Source organism: Myotis brandtii, unplaced genomic scaffold (genome assembly GCF_000412655.1).
Source record: "Myotis brandtii unplaced genomic scaffold, ASM41265v1 scaffold206, whole genome shotgun sequence".
In the NCBI taxonomy this organism is placed as follows: domain Eukaryota; kingdom Metazoa; phylum Chordata; class Mammalia; order Chiroptera; family Vespertilionidae; genus Myotis; species Myotis brandtii.
In genome coordinates, this window is record NW_005357691.1 from 1,819,422 (window position 1) to 1,828,351 (window position 8,930).

Consider the following 8,930-nt stretch of genomic DNA (forward strand, 5'->3'; position numbering starts at 1 on the left):
AAAAGAAAGAGAGGAACACAGACATAAAGAAAAAATGGCAATAATTAAGTACATATAAATAATAACCTTTAATGTAAATGGCTTAAATGCTCCCACCAAGACATAGGTTGCTGAATGGATAAGAAGACTTGACCTATAAATATTTCTCTTTTTTCCATGTCCAGTGTGGCTAGAGAGCAGTCCGGTTCCTGAGCAGGGGCGGCTGGGGATTGAGAAAATGAAAGAAAGAGACAGACACAGAGATAGAAGGAAAAAGCTGGTGCCGGGTGGGACAGTTGTCCTCTGATGGAGAGACAGTGACCCAGAGCCGACACAGTGCATCTATTTTATACAGCAAAGTACCAGGAAGTTTTACTAAAGTCCAAGACAAAGGAGATTATGTGGATTCTTGTGGCACCTCCCACAGCCCATTAGCTACTTAAAGAGGAATTAGGGAGGGCTACAAGGTCAGGTTTAATTATGCTAGGAGAGCTCTGCCCTCCAGGCTGGGACTAGTTTGTGGCCCTGCCACAGGTCAATCCGAGGCTTAATCCTTTAGTCCCTCCCTACAATGACCCATATATGTGCTGTCTACAAGCAACCTACCTCAGAACAAAAAAAGTCCTGCTGGATGAAAGTGAAGGATGGGAAAAATTTTTCCATGCAAATGGACATGAAAAAAAATGGATTATTCGTATCTCACTAAATAGACTTCAAAATGAAGGCTATACAAAGAGAAAATGAAGGTCACTACATAATACTAAAGGGATCGATACAACAATAGGATATAACACTGGTAAGCATATATGTGCCCAATTATAGGAACATCCAAATATATTTTTTTAAAAAAAAAACTTTTGGAGGACTTTACAGGAGAGAACAACAGCAATACAATTAAAGAAGGGAACTTAAACATCCCCACTGATATCACTGTATAGATCTTCTAGACAAAATACCAGCAAAGAAACAGCAATCCCACATGACACAGATCAGATGGAATTAATTGACATTTACAGAACATTTCACCCCAAAGCCACAGAATATGATTGTTCTCAAGTGCACATAGGTCATTTTTAAAGACAGTCCACATGGTAGGACACAAGCTAAGTCTCTACAAATTCAAGAAGATAAAACCATCAAACATCTTCTCAGATCACAATGGCATGAACTTAGAATAAAAACACTCAAAGACATTCAAACACGTGGAGACTAAAGAGCATGTTATTAGACAATGAATGGGTTACCAAAGAAATTAAGGAAGAAATAAAAAACTTTCTGTAAACAATTAAAAATGAATATACAACAACCCAAAATCTATGGGACACAGTGAAAGCAGTCCTGAAAGGGAAGTTCATAGCATTGCAGGTCTACATCTAAAAACAAGAAAAATTTCCAATAAAATGTCTAACACTACAACCTAAACAACTATAAAGTGAGTAACAAGAAAAGCCCAGAGTAAGTAGAAGGAAGGAAATAATAAAGATCAGAGAAGAAATAAATGACATAGAGACAAAAAAAATTACAAGAGATCAATGAAACCAAGAGCTGGTTCTTTGAAAAGATGAACAAGATTGATGAACTTTTAGCCAGATTCATCAAGAAACAAAGAGAGAGGATCCAAATAAACAAAATCAGAATAGAAAGATGTGAAGTATCAACTAACCCCACAGAAATACAAAAGATTGTAAGGAAATACTTTAAATACTATATTTTAACAGGCTGGAAAACCTGGACAAAATGGACACATTCCTAGAAAAATACAATCTTCTAACACTCAATCAGGAAGAATCAGAAACTAGTTATGAAATTGAAGCAATAATAAAACAAACAAAAACAGCAAACAAAAGCTCGGGGCCAGAAGGTTCACAGGGGAGTTTTACCAAACATTGAATGAACTAATGTCTATACTACTCAAGCTATTACAAAAAGTCCAAGAGAACTTGGACTTCCAAGCTCTATTTATGAGGCCACCATTAGCCTAATTCCAAAACCAGATAAAGACACTCCAAAGAAAGAGAATTACAGGCCAATGTCCCTGATGAACATAGATGCTAAAATCCTCAACAAAATTCTAGCAAACTGGATCCAACATTACCAGAAATATAAAACTATCATACACCGTGACCAAGTGGGATTTGTTCCAGGGATGCAAGGCTGGTACATATTTACAAATCAATAAATGTGATACATCAGATAAACAAATTGAAAGACAAAAATTATATGATCATATCAGTAGATGCAGAAAAAGCACTAAACAAAACCCATTTTTATATAAACTCTAAGCAAAATGGGAATAGAAGGATTATACCTCAATATAATGAAGGCCATATGTAACAAACCTACAGCCAAGATCATACTCAATGGCCAAAAACTAAAACCATTCCTCCTAAGAATAGGAACAAGACAGGGATGTCTGCTTTCACCACTCTTATTCAACATAGTACTGGAAGTCCTACCCACTGTGATCAGACAAGAAGAAAACATAAAAGGCATCCAAATTGGAAATCAGAAATTAAAATTGTCAGTATTTGCAAATGACATGATGTTGTACATAGAAAACTCTAAAGACTCCACCAAAAAACTGCTAGATTTAATAAATGAATTTGGCAACACAGCAGGATGCAAAATTAATACCCAGAAATTTATAGCATTTTATATACCAATAATGAACTCTTAGAAAGAGAAACTAAGATTAAAAAATCTCATTTACCATTGTAACAAAAAAATTAAGATACTTAGGAATAAACTTAACCAAGGAGGTAAAAGACCTATACTCAGAAAACTACAGGACTTTGAAAAATGAGATAGAGAAATATATAAATACTAGAGCAGTGGTCAGCAAACTGTGGCTCGTGAGCCACATGCGGCTCTTTGGCCCTTGAGTGTGGCTCTTCCACAAAATACCGACTTCTGCGCATGGGCCATGAAGTTTCAATCGCACTGTATGTGTGCACCCGCACGTGGTATTTTGTGGAAAAGCCACACTCAAGGGGCCAAAGAGCCGCATGTGGCTCACGAGCCGCAGTTTGCCGACCACTGTACTAGAGGCCTGATGGACAAAATTTGTGCAAGGGCCTTGGCCCCAACCCACACCCACTGCCACCATGGCCAGGGGCCTCAGCCGCCTCTGCCACAGCCCCTGCCCGCTGTGGCTTTGTCTGGAAGGAAGGACATCTGGTCTAATTAGCATATTACACTTTTATTATTATAGATAGAAGAAGAAGAATATACCATGTTCATGTATTGGTAGAATTAACATCATTAAAATGTCCATAACTACCCAAAGCAATCTATAGATTCAATGTAATCCTTATTAAAATACCAATGGAAAATTTCACAGATCAAGATCAAACACTCCAAAAATGTATATGGAACCAAAAAAATACCTGAATAGCCTCAGCAATATTGAGAAAGAAGAATAAAGTTGGAGGGATCACAATACCAGATATCAAGTTATACTACAAAGCCACTGTAATCAAAACAGCCTGATATTGGCACAAAAAAGGTATATAGACCAATGGAATAGAACAGAGAACCCAGAAATTGACCCAAGCCATTGTGCTCAATTAATATTTGGCAAAGGAGGCAAGAACATACAATGGAGTCAAGACAGTCTCTTCAATAAGTGATGTTGGGAAAATTGAACAGATACATGCAAAAAAAAATGTAACTAGACCAGCAACTTACACCATGCACAAGAATAAACTCAAACCATATAAATCCTAGAAGAAACCATAGGCAGCAAAATCTCAGACATCTCTCATAGCAATTTGTTTGCTGATACATCTCCTAGGGCATGGAAAACAAAGGAGAAAATAAACAAATCAAAATAAAAATACTTCTGCATAGCAAAGCAAACCATCAACAAAATGAAAAGGGAGCCCACTGTATGGGAGAAAATATTCATCAATGATACATTTGATAAGTGGTTAATTTCTAAAATATATAAGGAACTCATACAACTTAACAAAGGGAAGACAAACAATCCAATTTTAAAAATGGGCAAAGGACCTAAATAGACACTTCTTCAAAGTGTACATACAGATGGCCGAGAGACATATGAAAAAATGTTCAAAGTCACTAATTATCAGAGAGATGCAAATTAAAATGACATGTCACATCTGTCAGAATAGCTACCATCAACAAATCAACAAATGACAAGTGATGGCGAGGATATGTAAAAAAAAGGAACCCTAGTACACTGCTGGTAGGAATGCAGACTTGTGCAGCCACTATGAAAAACAGTATGGAGTTTCCTCCCACTTCCCGGAATATATCCTAAGAAACCCGAAACACCAATTAGAAAGATTATATGAACCCCTATGTTCATGGCAGCACAATTTACAACCCCATAATGAAGGAGTTATAATTATCTCCACTGTATAGTTAAGGAAACTGAGGCATAGATTGGTTAAGTAACTTGCCTAGGTGCCACATAGCTAGTCAGGTGTGATCCCAGTAACTGTGTTCTTGTCAAACCTTACCACATGACCTTCTTAGTAAGTAAGCAAGTGGACATCAAATATTAAGCATCCAGAATTTGCTTAGAACTGAGAGATGAAGGACCCAGGCATTAATAAGAATGAAGGAGCATTTCTGCTGAAATAGGTAAGAATGGAATATTTTATGGACAAAAACATCCTGACCTGAGAATGGCAATAAGAAGATAAAAGGATCAGAAAAGTGTTAGAGGCAGGGAGAGTTGGTGGCAACCAGAGGGAGAGGAGAGAACTACTGGTTGTCAAAGATCAGGGAAGCTGGGAAGAGCTGTGTCAAGCGGGAAATATGTTTGAGACAGTGATGAAGCCAACACTCTTTGATTGCCTAAAATTGGCTGTGCAGAAATGGATGGCAATGGGGACATTTGCTGCTGGAGAGAGAATATACTTTAAATTTAATGAGGACAACTCTAGAAGCCCTGCTGATTCCTGATTGATAAGTACTAAGGCGCCTCACTTAACTTGCAGACACAGCTGTCTGCACTGAGCATTGGTGGGTACTGGGCAGCAGCTCAGCCCACAGAGACAGTCCCTGCGTTTTTGCCTGTTGACAATTTCACTTCCTGGAAGGCGATAGAAGGAGCCAGTGCACAGCCCTGCAACCCCCCAAAAGGTTATTTTGTCCAAGGCAAATGTTGCTTATTAAATTCTCACCAGCCTGATTAGAAAGGATTATGCTAGAGGTCTGTGAAGTATCTAGTAACCAATCTTCCTGAGTTATTTTTGAATAGCTATTGAATGGATAATTTCCATACCCATTATCAAAATGATATGCTGGAGGTGAAATTTAGCTGTATTGTACTTGATCAGTAATTGCAGAAATGTTTCTCTCAGATTTAGTGCCTTATTGGCAGCAGGTCTCCCTACAGGCACAAAAGTCTTTGGGATACTTTTTGGTTGACACAAATGCTTTATTATTGTAATATTTTTGTTGCAGTGCAGGGTGGGTGGAACAAGATTTATTGGGACATCTGAATTGAAAGGTGTTGTGTGTTTTTTCACCTCCTGAGAGCAGCATTTGGCAACACAGAGTTTTCCACTAGCAACAGCAAATGAATAATATCTCTCCCTGTTTCCCATGCCTCGGTGCTCTGGAACAAGAGCAGACCCTGAGGTTCCTTGTGAACAGCAAATCCAATGACAACAGCCAATCATGTAGGTCCCTGTTACCAGAAATAAATGAAAAAGGAAATGAAGGCTGAGATATTTGGCTATGGAGAGGAAACTTGAGTCCTAAGATTCACTTCATATGCCTCTGCATTTCAAGATTCTAGATCAGCCACTGCTAATAGAAATATAATGCAAGCCACATAAGCAATTTTAATTTTTCCAGTAGTCCCATTTAAAAAAGTCAAAAGAAACAGCTGAAACTAATTTTAATAATATATTTTATTTTACCAAATACATACAAAATACTATCATTTAAAAATAAAATCAGCATAAAATCATTAATGAGATAATTTACATATTTTTTTCATACTAACTCTATGAAATCGAATATATATTTTATTTACTCTTACAGCACATCTCAATTCAAACTGGCCACATTTCAAGTGCTGGATAACCACATGTGGCTAGTTAGTGGCTACTGTGTTAGAGCAAGTTTAGCTTGAGCTACATATTGCAGCTTCCAATTAGTCCCTGATTCGAACTGGTCCCTGTAGTTTGATCTGCCTCTAGGCCAGGGAAAAGTTCAGATTGTTCTCTCTCTCTCTCTCTCTCTCTCTCTCTCTCTCTCTCCTCTCTCTCTCTCTCCCTTGCTATCATTTTTTATATATAGCCCTGTCTCCATTCAATTCTGTAGTCCTATGCAGACCCTTCCAAGGTTGTCAAATCCAAAAATCAAAATCATCTGCTGACAGTCAGGGCAAGTAGCATTGCACAATAATGATTTAGGCAAAGAAAGGCACGTTAATTTCAGAAGGAAAAGCGGATAGAGACTTAGTTTCAAGGCCATCCAAGTGCACTAAAATCCAACAAAACATCTAAACTCCGATTACTGCTCTGCATTAGACACTTGACCTTTGGGTAGGCCGGGCTTTCCAATAGTGATTTTGGAACTAAATCCCAGTAGAACCAAAACAAAGATGCTTCATTGGATTGGTTTTATACTGCCATAATAAAATTCTGAAATGAATATTGTTGAAAATTGGCAGGCCAGATTTATTCCTCTTTTTAGTTGTAGAATTATAATGCCATATTGGGGGGGGGTGACACTTGACCTTTGGGTAGGCCGGGCTTTCCAATAGTGATTTTGGAACTAAATCCCAGTAGAACCAAAACAAAGATGCTTCATTGGATTGGTTTTATACTGCCATAATAAAATTCTGAAATGAATATTGTTGAAAATTGGCAGGCCAGATTTATTCCTCTTTTTAGTTGTAGAATTATAATGCCATATTGGGGGGGGGTGTCATTTTATTTATTTATTTTTTATTTTTTTCTTTACTGATTAAGGTATTACATATTGTTCTTACCTCCTCCTTGCTCCCCCCCCCCCCCCCCCCCTCCCCGAAACTAAAAATGAAACTCCCATATGACCGTATAATCCTAGTTCTAGTAATACTAGTATATCCCAAAAAATCAGAAACACCAATCAGAAAGGACATATCCACCCCTATGTTCATAGTAGCACAATTTACAATAGATAAGATTTGGAAACAACCTAAATGCCCATCAGCAGATGAGTGGATTAGAAAACTATGGTACATCTACACAATGGAATACTATTCTGCTGTAAAAAAATGAATTCTTACCATTTGCAACAACATGGAGATCATTATGCTAAGTGAAATAAGCCAGTCGGAGAAAGATAAATATCACATGATCTCACTCATTTGTGGAATATAATGAACAATATAAACTGATGAACAAAAATTGATCCAGAGACAGAGAGTGAAGCATGGAATCAACCATCAAACTTCAGAGGATAGCTGGGGTGCTGGGATAAGAGATCAACCAAAGGACTTGCTCATATAAGCATATAAGCATAACCAATGGACATAAGACACTGGGGGGTAGGGGAGGCCGGGGGATTGTCAAGGGCGGGGGGGAAAAAAAGGAGACATATGTAATACTCTTTGTAATACTTTAAGCAATAAAAAATAAATAAAAAAAAAGAATTCCTTCTTTTTTACCGCAGTGTAGTATGCCATTTTAATTTTCTTTGTTGTGATTGGTTTGGATCCATAGCTTCATATCCTAGGCATACTAAAGGAATATAATTACATGGACATTTATGACCACAGTATGGGCTACCATGCTTTGGAGAGCTACAAAGCTAATTTTGCTGTATTTTTTAAACTGATTTTTTTAAAATTTGAATTCTTTATTGTTTAATGTATTACATAAATCTCCTTTTTCCCCCATTGACCTCTCCCCATGCTCCGCCAACCCCCAGCACATGCCCTCACCGCCCCCGTCTGTGTCCATTGGTTATGCTCATATGCATGCATACAAGTCCTTTTGTTGATCTTTTACCCCCAACCTTCCCTCATAGGTTGGACAGTCTATTCAATGCTTCTATAACTCTGATTCTATTTTTGTTCATCAGTTTATGTTGTTCATTATATTCCACAAATGAGTGAGATCATGTGATATTTATCTTTCTCTGACTGGCTTATTTCGATTAGTGTAATGCTCTCCAGTTCCTTCCATGCTGTTGCAAATGGTAAGAATTCCTTCTTTTTTACAGCAGCATAGTATTCCATTGTATAGATGTACCACAGTTTTCTAATCCAGTCATCTGCTTATGGGCACTTAGGCTGTTTCCAAACCTTAGCTATTGTAAATTGTGCTGCTATGAACATAGAGGTGCATATATCCTTTCTGATTGGTGTTTCTGTTTTCTTGAGATATATTCCTAGAAGTGGGATTACTGGGTCAAATGGAAGTTCCATTTTTAATTTTTTGAGAAAATGCCATACTGATTTCCACAGTGGCTGCACCAGTCTGCATTCCCACCAGCAGTGCAAGAAGGTTCATTTTTCTCCACATCTTCACTGATTTCTTTCTTCTCTGGTACTGCAACCTAATTCTATCAGTCTCTAATTGTTTCATATTACAAGATTTGTCTCTTTCATTACATAGCTTAATTACTGGAAGACAAAATAATTTACATTCTACTATGTTTCTTTACCCTCCTCACCCAAGCCTAGTACAAGTGGTGAGGATTTGATGCCATTAATGATTACCCACTTGACTTGATTCCAAGTTGCCTAAAATCTACCTCTGAAAAAGCCATAGTTATTCTTCTGAGATATTGGCAAATTCCTATTATTTTTTACTCCCCTTCCTTGAATGTCTTCATTTAGATATTGGATATGTTGTGATTAAAGCAACTGATGATGAGTATCTATACTCTAGCACAAATATGAGCAGGTGAAAAACTCAGTCACCTAGTTGATTTCTTTACTTGGAATTAAGAATTGTTCGCTGATTTTTTCCACTGAG